This window comes from Triticum dicoccoides, chromosome 1A, assembly GCF_002162155.2.
Source record: "Triticum dicoccoides isolate Atlit2015 ecotype Zavitan chromosome 1A, WEW_v2.0, whole genome shotgun sequence".
Lineage (NCBI taxonomy): Eukaryota > Viridiplantae > Streptophyta > Magnoliopsida > Poales > Poaceae > Triticum > Triticum dicoccoides.
In genome coordinates this window covers 273,300,398-273,314,383 of record NC_041380.1, presented here as the reverse complement: position 1 = coordinate 273,314,383, position 13,986 = coordinate 273,300,398, and positions in this window count along the sequence as shown.

The window sequence follows — 13,986 nt, the reverse complement described above, 5'->3', positions numbered from 1 at the left end:
TGCTAGTTGCATTAGCCCAAAACACATCCATTTTGCCATGTCATGATCATGCATCATATTGTGCATTGCATTGATCGTGTTTTTCTGTATTTGCCGGTAATTGTCCCCTCTCGATAGACGTGTACCGCCGGTGTGATCGATGACACCGATGAAGAGCTATATTATCTTCAGAAGTGCCAGGCAAGCAAAACCCCCTTGTTCATTCTGATAAAATCCCACTCTCTCGCTCCTGCTCTCTTTTACTGCATTAGGATAACATCGATTCATCTGTTACTTGCTGCGGTAGCTGAACCCCTTTATCCTTTGCATGACCTGTCATTCCACAGTAAATAGATGAAACCCACTAGCATGAGTAGGAGTTGTTTGAGCCCTGTTGTGCCTACTCATTCATGTTTGTTTGTCATGCCTGCTACTGCTTAGAGTTGAGTCAGGTCTGATTCATCGGGGATGAATCAGAGGTGTGTGAACATGTCCTACTGTGTGTGAGCTAAGTGTGTGAACACGATTTGGTAAAGGTAGCGGTGAGAGGCCATGTAGGAGTACATGGTGGGTTGTCTCATTGCAGCCGTCCTCAGGAACTGAGTTCTGTGTTTGTGATCCATGATTCAGCTACTACCACGCATTGGGCCCGAAACCAATGGACCCTCTCGGCTTCTTAATCACCCTTGTCCTCTATCCAGGAGTTGCAAGTAGTTTCTGGTGTTTGTAGTATGCTGGAGGCCGTGGGCAGCGCTGACCGTAGGGGTGGGCTGTGATGCGGTAGGCACGTGGCACGGTGTACCGGGCGCCCGATTGGTGTCTCGGGAACCCTGTTCACATCGTTTGGGGCTGTGAGCGAAACTCCGGCCGGATCTCCTCATGGATGGAACCCGAATAGGCGATAAACCTGGACTAGAGACTCGAGTGTTTAGGCAGGCCGTGGCCGACACCCACGTTGGGCTTCCGCTTGAAGGTTGCCGAGTACATGTCGTGTAAACGGCGGTAAGTGGTGAGAGCGTGTGTGAAGAAGTACACCCCTGCAGGGTTAACATCATCTATTCGAATAGCCGTGTCCGCGGAAAAGGACTTCTTGGTTGCTTATATCAGTTCATAGACAAGTGAAAGTGGATACTCTAAAATACACAAGATAAGCGTGAGTGCTATGGATGGCGTTCTCGTAGGGGGACGGGAGCGGATCCATAGTGGTGTATTGATATGGTGAATATGTGGACTCGTGTGCGCCACCTCAAAAGAGTTGCTTGCAGTCGTAGTTTAGGATAGCCACCGAGTCAAAGCTGGCTTGCTGCAGTTAAACCCCACCATCCCCTTTGTTGATAATGATGCATATGTAGTTAGTTCTGATGTAAGTCTTGCTGGGTACATTTGTACTCACTTTTGCCTATTTTATGTTTTTGCAGAGAGACTTCGGTCTCACTAGTAGTTTCGCGTGGACTTCGACGTTTAGCTTGATACCTCAGCTACGATCTTGTGCCCTCGGCAGGATCTGATAGATAGTCAGGCTTCTCAGCCTTTTTCATTTATAGATGTCTGTACTCAGACATGATAGCTTCCGCTTGTGCTTTGACTTGTATGCTCTGATTGTTGGGTCATGAGACCCATGATTGTAATATCGCGCTCCTCGGAGCCTATTGAATAAATTACTTGAGTCGTAGAGTCATGTTGTGATGCCATGTTGTATTTGCACATATCGAGCATATTGTGTGTATGTTATTGAAATGCTTGGTATGTGTGGGATCTGACCATCTAGTTGTTTATCTTTAGTAGCCTCTCTTACGGGGAAATGTCTCCTAGTGTTTCCACCGAGCCATGGTAGCTTGCTACTGCTCCGGAACACTTAGGCTGGCCGGCATGTGTCCTTCTTCGTTCCTGTGTCTGTCCCTTCGGGGAAATGTCACGCGATGAATACCGGAGTCCTGTTAGCCCGCTACAGCCCGATTCACCGGAGTCCTGCTAGCCCAGTGCTACAGCCTGGATTCACTCGCTGATGATCGACACGTTCGATGCTGGGTCATGGATGCCTGTCCCTGTAAGTCTGTGCCGCTTTGGGTTTACGACTAGCCATGTCAGCCCGGGCTCCTTATCATATGGATGCTAGCGACACTGTCATATACGTGTGCCAAAAGGCGCAAACGGTCCCGGGCAAAGGTAAGGCGACACCCGTGGGAATACCGTGCGTGAGGCCCCAAAGTGATATGAGGTGTTACATGCTAGATCGATGTGGCATCGAGTCGGGGTCCTGACATCCCGATAGTACTAAAATGTATCAAGACCTACGCCAGAGGTTTTGGTGGACTAGGATGAAGAGAGAAATCGCTCAATACATTGCTAATTGCGACGTATGTCGTCGTGTTAAAGCAGAGCATCAACGGCCTGCTGGCACTCTTCAACCTTTGGCTATTCCCGAATGGAAATGGGATAAAATCAGTATGGATTTCATCACTGGGTTTCCCAGGACCAAGAGAGGGAATAATGCCATCTTCGTCGTGATCGACCGACTTTCCAAAGTAGCCCACTTTCTACTGGTTCGTGAGAGTATCACTGCTAGCCAGCTAGCCGATTTATACATCTCCCGAATAGTGTCTCTTCATGGTGTTCCATTGGAAATTAATTCAGACTGTGGGAGTCTCTTCACCTCTCGATTTTGGGAAAGTTTCCAAAATGCTATGGGAACTCGTCTCTCCTTTAGCACCGCCTTCCATCCCCAATCAAGTGGTCAAGTAGAACGAGTCAATCAAATTCTGGAAGATATGCTCCGAGCTTCTGTCATCTCGTTCGGAATGAGTTGGGAGAAATGCCTTCCATTCGCGGAGTTTGCTTATAACAATAGTTATCAAGCCAGCTTAGGCAAGGCTCCTTTCGAAGTTCTCTATGGACGAAAATGTCGAACGCCTCTTAACTGGTCAGAAACCGGGGAAAGACAACTTTTTGGCCCGGATATGATTCAGGAAGCAGAAGAGCAGGTTCGCGTTATTCGTGAGAAATTGAAAACAGCCCAATCTCGTCAAAAGAGTCAATATGATCGTAAACATAAGCCTATGACTTATGAAGTCGACGAGAAGGCTTACCTTCGGGTTACTCCGTTAAAGGGAACCCATCGTTTTGGTATCAAAGGAAAATTGGCCCCTCGTTACATTGGACCCTTTCGCATTCTTGCCAAACAAGGAGAAGTTGCCTACCAACTGGAACTACCTCCGCATCTTTCCAGAGTTCACGATGTCTTCCACGTTTCACAACTCAGGCGTTGCTTCGCGGATCCTATCCGTGGAGTGGACCACGAAACGCTTGATCTACAAGATAACCTTTCCTATCGGGAATATCCCGTTCATATCCTTAATCAGGCCGAGCGTACCACTCGACGTCAGAATATCAAGTTTCTCAAGGTTCAATGGTCACACCATTCCGAGGAAGAAGCCACTTGGGAAAGGGAGGATCGTCTTCGACTCGAGTACCCCACCTTCTTCCCGGAGGATTCTAAATCTCGGGACGAGATTCTTTTGAGTGGGGGTGAGTTGTCACACCCTAGCTAGTCCATGCATTAGAGTGTGCATCATGTTTACTTTTCGTCAGAAACTTGAAATGGGGAAGGCAGAACCCCCAGCCCCCTTGTGAAATCAACTAGGATTTACTAAAAATAATTTCAATGAACCTGAAATGCCTTTCTAAAATGTTCACCCTCTTTGTGTTAGGTTAGAACCTCTGGCAAAAATTGGTGCCCAATTTTCTAGGTCAATAGAAGGTCATTGAATTAAATCATAAGTATTTGAATTTGGGCATTTAAATGCTATAAAATAATTTAAATGCCCAAGTAATTCTGGGAGTAAATGTTTCCTGTTGGAAATAATCTAATCAGAGGCCACACTTATTTTCAGGATTTTTGGAAATGTTTTAGTATTTTAAATAAAGCTAAACAGTTGCAGTTTAATAGAAAACAGAAACTAAATCAAGAAAAGAGGAGAAAGAAGCCCACCTGGGCCTTACCTGGCTCGGCCCAGCCTACTGGCTCGGCCAGTCACCCCCTACCTCGCGCCAGGAGGCAGGGGTGCGTGCTCACCGCGCGCCGGCCACGCGCCGGCAACCTCCTGCTTCTGCCGACGCCGGGAGACGCCCAGAGGACGCCACGCGACCCTCACGTCTCCCTCTCATCCTCTCTCACTCTCCCCCTCGTCTCCCTCATCCTCTCCTGTGATGGCCGAGCGCGTCCCTCGCCGCCGATCGCCGTAGTCGCTGCCAGAGACCTCCCCTCGCCCCTCCGACGAGCCCATCAGCTCCGCCTCGACTCCCTCGACCTCCCCATCGAGCCACGCTTCACCGGAAGCCCTGCAACTCCGCCTACGCCCTCGTCTTCAACCTCGGGCATCCGAGATCGCCGGCGACCGCACCTCTTCTCCAGCCCGTCCCCGAGCCCACTGAGACCGCCACACGACTCCCTGTGAGCTCCTGCTTCTTTCCCCGTGCTCGCCCCCTCCGTTTCCGTCCCCTAGCTCCATCTTCCACCACGGCCGACGCTCGTCGGTGCCGTGCCTCGTCGCCGTCGTGTCCAGAGCCACAGTGGCTTGAAGCCGGGCACACCACCGTGCTCCACACCTCACCAGGAGCACGTAGCACACATCAGTGCCTCCCCTAGCGCCCTGCATCGCCTAACCCGCCGTTGGCCGAACTCCGGCCGCCGCTATCGAGCTCGCCGGCGTCGTTTCCGGCGTCCCCATGTCCAACAACTTGCACCACTAGATGCGGCAGCTCCCCAGCTACGCGTAGCACTTCTCCGCCGTTGTTTTGGTCGCCTGAGGGCGTTTTCCGAAGCCCTCCGCCGTCTTGGCCTCGCCGGCACCTCAACGCCGGCGGGATTAGCCCTGTTGACCGGTAGTTTGACCACTGACGTGGACTGGGTGGGCCCAGGTTGACTCCTTTGAGTCAATGACAAGTGGGCCCCCCCTCTGCTAATTATCCAGATTAGTTTCTAACAAAAATTAGTTAGTTTAATTAGTATAGTCACTGACCAGTGGGCCCTGCCCAGTAATTAGGCTAACTAAATGTAGTTAGTGCACTGAGAGGCTGACAGAAGGGGCCCACCAGTCAGGTTTAACCTGGGCTGGCGCCTTTGACCTGCTGAGGTCAGCATGCCGCAATGCTGACGCAGTAATGCATTTTTGGATTTATTTTTATTCAGGAAATTCCAGAAAATGTTTAAAACTTCTAAAAATCATTTCCCGATAGGAGCTTCACATATCTCGTTCTCAGGGCACACCGGATTGTCCAAGGTTCCGGTAGGCCAGCCTAGAGTTGCCCCTGGTGGCCACCGGCGGCTGACAGGTTGGACCAACACTCAGAGGAGCACTGGCCCGGGGGTTTAAATAAAGATGACCCTTGAGTCTGCGGGACCCAAGGGAAAAAGAGGCTAGGTGGCGAATGGTAAAACCAAAGTTGGGCATTGCTGGAAGAGTTTTATTCAAGGCGAACTATCAAGGGGTTCCCATTATCACCCAACCGCGTAAGGAACACAAAATCCGGGAACATAACACCGATATGACGGAAACTAGGGCGGCAAGAGTGGAACAAAACACTAGGCAAAAGGTCGAGCCTTCCTCCCTTTACCAAGTATATAGATGCATTAAGATAACAAGATAATATGGTGATATCCCAACATTAAACAATGTTCCAACAAGGAACGATCTCCAATCTTCACCTGCAACTAGCAACGCTATAAGAGGGGCTGAGCAAATCGGTAACATAGCCAATCAACGGTTTGCTAGGACATGGTGGGTTAGAGGTTTGACATGGCAATTTGGGAGGCATGATAAGCAAGTGGTAGGTATCGTAGCATAGGCATAGCAAAAGAGCGAGCATCTAGCAAGCAAAGATAGAAGTGATTTCGAGGGTATGATCATCTTGCCCGCAAAGTTGTCAGAGTTGACTTGATCCTCGTAAGAAAACTCAATGGGATCCTTGTTAGCAAACTCGTCTCCCGGCTCTATGCAAACAAGACAAACAAGCAAAACGGAACACAATCAACCACGTGCAAAGTTCGAACAACATGATGCAAACATGGTATGGTATGCGGGATGCGGTATGTGATGCATATGTAGATTTGACAAGGAATGATTGAACCTGGCCTCAACTTGGAAATCCAAGAGTGCCACTGGAAAGGTGAGGTGATTTCGGTTGAAATCGATATAAAGATCACCGGAAACGGATGCACGGTTTGGAAATGGCAAGCAAACCAAATATGGCACCAATCTGCGATAATCAGCAAGTAGCCATCTAAATGCATCAAGATAATTATGCTACAGCATTCAAACATGACAACAAAATACATGGAAGGGATCCACTCATGATTCTTGACAAAAGATGAACACTGAGATACGGCCAATTCATCCATTAACAGGTTCAAACAAGTATGACAAAAGTGCAAATGATAAACATGTTTCAGACTTAGTGAAATTAACACAAGTCTGGAATTTAACATCAGGTAGCACACTTTGGAGCATGAAAACTATATGCTACAAGAACTTAACATGGCAAAGCAAGGCATGACATGAAGCTACTCAAAGCACTTAACAAAAGTGCCTTAGTGACCTTGAGCCAAAAGGGATCGCAAAATACAATTGCAAGCATGTGAACATGGCAAAAACATAATCAGATTACAGACTTAGTGAAAAACTGGAGCATGCAAATCTGTTAACGAGTAGGCATGTTCACGAGCTCGATGCACTCACTACAGAGCATGGCATGACAAACTAAGCATACACCCATCAAGAATACATATCATAGAAGCTAGACATGGCAAGAAAAACAACATAGCATGCACGGATCACTAGCAACATCCTCGGCAAAATCGCTAACAAGACAACAATCTTCCAGGAATCATGAAATAGCAAAAGTAGAGCTCGATTGACTCAAGCTAGGTTGCTCCATAATTGCAAACAAAGACATGGATAGATAGAGCACCACAATGTTAACAAAACATCCTTACTGATCATCCTCAAAAGAGGCACGGATCACTAGGAAACAACATGAGCATATGGTATATTGACAAAATCAGATCAAGGACTTTGTGAAATTCTAAGTCCCTGAAATCAGCATTAACGATTGCACTACTTTGCAAGCTTGTGCTAGTCACCACACATATCACAAAAATACATGGTAAGCACCTCTATAAATATGGCATGGCATATAACAAAACTCATGTAGAGCTCAGGAGCATATCCTGCACACATTAAACATGGCAAAAATGACAAATAGCTATTTGATGAAACAGATTTGACAATTTAACCATATAGCCCTCTTCCAACAGCATTTCGGGCATCAAGACGAGCTCAAATGAAAATGATGCAATGATATGAAATGATGTACTCTCTAAGACGGACATTTTGATATGCTACACGCGCAAAACAGAGCTACAGATGCGGAGTTACGACATGAGGAAAAATGCAAAAAAGCTAGGGTTAGGAGGGAAAAAGTCAACCCCGAGATTTGCAGATCCAGATCACATGCTTCCCGAGGTCACCGGATCCAAGCTCGCCGGAGCTATTGACGGCGGTGGCCGGAGACGAGGTCGAGGAGGAGGTAGCCGGGGCCGGGCGCCGGAGTAGGAGAAGGGGGCCGGCGGAGGAGCCTGCCGGCGTCGAAGCCGAGGCGGCGCCGGCATTGGGTGGAGAGGCGGCGACCTCCGGGTAGTCGCCGGCGCAGCGAGGCGGCAGTGGTCGCCGGCGATGGGGCGGCGAGGCGACGAAGCGGCGTCGGGCGGCGACGGAGGAAGAAGAAGCCCCGGGCGGCGGCGGAGGAGACCCGGGCCGCGGGGGCCGGTCACGGGCCGAGCGGGCCCGCGCGGGATAGGCGGCGAAGTGGGCGCGCGCTGCCACGTGGCGCGCCCCGGTTGGCGGCGGCGACTTGTCCGGTGGAGGCGGACGTTGTCCGGCGGCGGAGAGGGTTTTTTTCTAGGGTTAGGGGGAAGAAGACCCGAAAATTTCGGAGGAGGGTCTATTTAGAGAGGTAGAGGGAGCTAGGAAGCTCCAAATGGAGTGCGGTTTTCGGCCACGCGATCGTGATCGAACGCTCTAGATGATGGAAGGGTCTTTGGTGGGTTTTGGGCCAAATTAGAAGGATGTTGGGCTGCAACACTCACGAGGCCTTCTCGGTCCCTCGGTTAACCGTTGGAGCATCAAACGAAGTCCAAATGACACAAAACTTGACAGGCGGTCTACCAGTAGTAAACCAAGGCCGAATGGCAAGTCTCGGTCCAATCTGGAAATGTTTAACCCCCACACACAAAAGAAGAGGTAGAAAGGGGCACCGGAGGAGATAGGAGCGCCGGAATGCAAAACGGACAACGGGGAAAATGCTCGGATGCATGAGACGAACACGTATGCAAATGCAATGCACATGATGGCTTGATATGAGATGCATGACAAAGGCAACAAAACACGGAGACAAAAACCCGAACCCGAGGAAAATAAAATAACTTAGCGCCGGAAACGGCAAGAGTTGGGATACATATACGGTAAATTACATCCGGGGTGTTACAACACTCCACCACTACGAAAGGATGTCGTCCCGAGATCTAAGACAGGAAAAACGCTGGGTACTCAGAACAGAGGTGATCCTCGCGTTCCCAGGTGGCTTCACGGTCGGAATGGTGTGACCACTTGACTTTGAGGAATTTGATTGACTTATTGCGAGTCTTGCACTCAGTCTCTTCAAGAATAGCAACTGGGTGCTCATGATAAGAAAGGTCTTCTTGGAGATCAATGTCTTCGAAGTTGACAGTGCGGTCAGGGGTCTTGAAGCACTTGTGGAGCTGAGAGACATGGAACACGTCATGCACATTTGCAAAGTTTGGAGGAAGCTCGAGTTGATAGGCGAGATCGCCTCTCTTGCTGACGATCTTGAAAGGACCCACGTATCTAGGGGCAAGCTTCCCTTTGATACCGAAGCGACGAGTACCTTTCATTGGAGAGACGCGGAGGTAAACATGGTCTCCGATCTCCAAATCACGATGCTTACTATCATAGTAGCTCTTCTGGCGCGATTGCGCTGCTTTGAGGTTATGACGAATGACTTTGCACATCTCCTCTGCCTCTATGATCAAGTCATTTCCAAGAAGTTGACGTTCACCGGTCTCTGACCAGTTAAGAGGAGTACGACACTTCCTGCCATAGAGAATTTCGAATGGGGCCTTGCCCGAACTTGCTTGAAAACTGTTGTTGTAGGAGAATTCAGCATATGGAAGACAATCTTCCCACTTCATGCCGAAAGAGATAACGCAAGCCCTGAGCATATCTTCGAGAATCTTATTGACACGCTCGACTTGACTGCTAGTTTGAGGATGGAAAGCTGTGTTGAAGCGGATGTTTGTGCCCATGGCCTTCTGAAAAGAATCCCAAAACTTGGAGGTAAAGATGTTGCCACGGTCTGAAGAGATCAACTGTGGAATGCCGTGCAGAGAGACAATCCGATAGGTATAAAGCTCCGCCAATTGAGTTGTAGTGATAGACTCTTTGATAGGCAGAAAGTGAGCCACTTTAGTGAGTTTGTCGATGACAACGAATATAGCATCATTGCCATGCTTGGACTTTGGAAACCCAGTCACGAAGTCCATCTCAATGTGGTCAAACTTCCATTCTGGAATGGCAAGAGGTTGGAGGAGACCAGCTGGCCGTTGGTGTTCTGCATTCACTCTTCTGCAGACATCACATTCGTTCACGAACTAAGCAATCTCGCGCTTCATTCGAGTCCACCAATAAGCCTGCTTGAGGTCCTGGTACATCTTCGTACTCCCAGGGTGGATGGAGAGGAGTGAATTGTGAGCTTCATTCATAATAACTTTACGAAGTTCACCTTTTGGCACCACAATGCGATCCTCGAAGAAGAGAGTATCCTTGTCATCAAGGCGATAGCACTTGTACTTGGGTTGACTCTTGGCAATCCCAATCTTCACCTTCTTCACCATAGCATCAAGAAGTTGAGCCTCGCGAATCTGATCTTCCAAAGTAGGAGAGACTTGAAGGTTGACGAGGAAACCTTGAGGAACAACTTGCAGACTGAGTTTGCGGAAAGCTTCACAAAGCTCGGGTTGGTAAGGCTTGATAATCAGACTATTGCAGTAAGCCTTCCTGCTCAAAGCGTCAGCAATCACATTGGCCTTGCCTGGAGTATACTCGATGCTCAGATTATACTCTTGAATCATTTCGACCCAACGAGTCTGCCTGAGGTTGAGATTAGGCTGAGTGAAGATGTACTTGCGACTCTTGTGGTCAGTGAAGATGTCCACTTTTCTTCCCAATAAGAGATGTCTCCAAGTCAAAAGAGCATGCACAACTGCCGCCAACTCGAGGTCATGAGTGGGGTAGTTCTTCTCATTGGGCTTCAACTGGCGAGAGGTATAAGCCACAACTTTCTTCTCTTGCATCAACACTGCACCAAGACCTTGAAGAGAGGCGTCGCAGAAGACCTCGAACGTTTGGATTCATTAGGAGGAGTCAGAACTGGAGCAGTGACCAATTTCTCTTTCAAAGTGTTGAAAGCGATGTCACATTCCGGAGACCAAACGTACTTGACGTGCTTCTGGAGAAGGTTTGAAAGAGGCTTCGCGATCTTTGAAAAGTTCTCAACGAACCTTTGACAATATCTTGCGAGACCAAGGAAGCTACGGAGTTGCTTCACGTTCTGAGGTGGTTCCCAATTCACAATTGCAGACACCTTCTCAGGATTCACAACTATGCCCTTGGCAGAGATGATATGCCCAAGATAGAGAACCTCATCGAGCCAAAACTCGCACTTTGAGAACTTGGCGTAGAACTGATGTTCCCTGAGCTTATCGAGCACCAAACGCAAGTGCTTGGCATGATCTTCCTTGTTATTCGAAAAGACCAGAATGTCATCGAGGTAGACCAAGACGAAGTCATTTGTGTAGGCGTTGAAGATGAAGTTCATCATGCGAGAAAAAGTTAGAGGAGCGTTGACGAGGCCAAAAGACATGATAGTGTATTCATATGAACCATAGCTTGTTCTGAAAGCCGTCTTGGGAATATCTTGCTCACGGATTCGAATCTGGTGATAGCCCATACGGAGATCAAGCTTGGAGAATACTTGGGCACCTTTGAGTTGTTCGAACAGCTCATTGATGTTGGGAAGTGGGTCCTTGTTCTTGATAGTCTTCTTGTTCAATGGACGGTAGTCAACACAGAGTCCGTCCGTTCCATCCTTCTTCTTCACAAAAAGAACTCCACAACCCCATGGAGAAGAACTAGGTCGGATGAGACCCATTCGCTCTTGAATATCGAGTTGCTTCTTCTGCTCCTTCAACTCTTCAGGTCCAAGCTTGTAAGGACGTTTGCAAACACGTTCCGTGCCAGGCTCAAGATCAATGAAGAATTCAACTGGCCGGTGCGGAGGCATTCCTGGAAGCTCTTCTGAAAAGACGTCTTGATATTCGCAAACGACTGGAATTTGCGAGATGGCATCCAGTTCACCCTTCTCATTGAGAGAAAACAGACGGATTGTATCATCACGAGCAGCAAAGACAATTACATCCTCAGACGAATGAGTCAATTGATTCTTCCTGGCAGCACAATCAAGCTGAGCCTTGTGCTTAGAAAGCCAATCCATTCCAAGAATAAGATCAATAACCGAGTCACCAAGAACCATAGGAGAAGACAGAAACTTGTAGTCACCCAAAGTGATAGTAACATCCGGAACAATGGATTTAGCATTCATGCGCCTACCGGGAGAGACAACTGCTATTGGTCTAGGCAAAACTTGCAAAGCCAACTCATGCTTAGATGCAAAAGGTCTTGAGATGAAACAATGTGATGCACCAGTGTCAAAAAGAACTTTAGCTGGAATATCGTTAACAGGAAGGTTACCCATGATGACATCTGACGAGTCCTCTGCCTGAGCTGCGTTCATCAAATTGACCTTGGCGTGCTTGGGGTTATGGTTGACCACAGCTGTACTTGCTGATCTCACAGGAGGAGGAGGAGGGAGACGCCTCTGATTGAAGCATTTGTTGGCATAGTGACCCTTCTGTTGGCACTTGTTGCACGTGACCTCTGAAAGCGGACGGTGATACGGAGCACTCGATCTTGGAGCTTGAGACGAAGTCTTGTTCTGAAAGCCAGGGTTGGGTGGGTGGGAAGATCCACTACCACCTTTGCTCTTCTGCTGATAAGGCTGACGGAACGGAGGAGGAGGAAGCCAATACTTCTGCTGCTTAGCCACTTGGGTTGAGGAAGAAGGAGTAGCATCTCTGACTCGCTTCTTGGAAGCATCGCACTTCAGTTGAGCAGTCTCTTGCTTCAAAGCCATGTTGTAAAACTCATCGTACCTCCTAGGCTCAAAGAGGACAAGAGCTAGCTGGATTTCTTCTCTGAGACCACCCCTGAACTGGTATATCATGCTCTTCTCGTCAGGGACGTCCTGCTTAGCAAAACGGGCGAGCTTCTGAAACATCTTGTTGTACTCGTAGACAGACATAGAGCCTTGCTTCAGGTTGCGGAATTCCTCACGCTTGCTTTCAGCCACGCTCTGAGGAATATGATGAGCTTTGAAGTCTTGACGGAATTCATCCCAGGTAATCACACGGCCTCCTCTGGAATCTTTGTACTGCTGAAACCATTCTGTAGCTTGGTCTTTGAGTTGGAAGGACGCGAACTTGACAAAGTCCTCAAGCCTGACGTTACTGCACTCGAAATGCTTGCATATGTCCACGAGCCAATCATCAGCGTCAGTTGCCTCAACGCAATTGCTGAAGGTCTTTGGCTGGTTAGCAAGGAACTGGTTGAGTGTAGCAAAGTGATTCTGATTGTTGCCCTGGTTCCCTTGGTTGCGCTCTTGAAGAAGTTGCATGATCAGCTGCGTGTTTGCATTGGTAGCGGCCATCACAGCTTGCCATGCCTCCGGAGGTGGAGGTGGTGATGGCGGATCAGGATTCGGAGTCGTGCGCGCTGGAGGAGCCATCCTGAAGAGGTTGACATCCATTAGCACATTGACAGATAAGTATTGAAGCTAAATCAAACGGGTTGAAATTGCAACATATAGTCTTCACATCTGAACAAAATGAACGAATGCATTCCAATTGAAATGGTCACATATCCATAAATTGAGAAGCCACTTAGAATTGAAGTAGAAGAAAAACAACAACAAGGTACGGAACAAGAACGAATACTCGATAAAGATCACCCAATCTCAAACCAAATATCCGTGGAAGAAGAACTAGAGCTACAAGAATTCCCACCTATGAAACTCCCGAACCTTTCCAGTCATGCAATCAGGTGTTGGGGATATAGGGGAAGCATAATATCTCACCCAAATCTAGCAAATCCTACATCCAGCTGTATCCATCCTTCAACACATAACCGAGAAAAACTTCGGAAATCGTCTACCTCAACCTTCGAAAAGCATCCGTTATACAAGTTATGGCAATACTCCCGAACTCCCGCCCCAGTACTGGGTGGCGTCGAGGTTATCTCACCAACAACTGCATAAAAGAGATTTTCGATGTCGGGGAACCTAAACTCAGGTATTCCAGAACTGCAACGATAAAATTGTGACGACAACACCTCGGAGCTCAACTCCCCGGGACACTGCCACAACCCCTAAATGACAGGAGGCACCAAGAACAATGTTCTCGTGACAAATCGATCGGAACGATTCCAAGATACCTGCGTGATCCTAAATTTTTTTTAGTGAAATTTGAGAAGAGAAGAGTCAAAACTCTACGTCAGGATGCCTTACCAGAGCGATGAAGGGACTGGGGAGTAAAAAGAATTCCTAAACTCTCCGATATATAATTCCTAAATGACTCAAAACATTTTTCTAGACTCAACAACGCCAGCTATTCGATCAAGCAGGGGGGCTCCTAAGGTCGGGGAAGGCTCTGATTACCAACTTGTAACGCCCTCGATGCGGCTATATCTCCTACGTGTCGAAGCACGACTTAGAGGCATAACCGCATTGAAAGCAATGTCGCAAGGAAGGTAATATTCACAA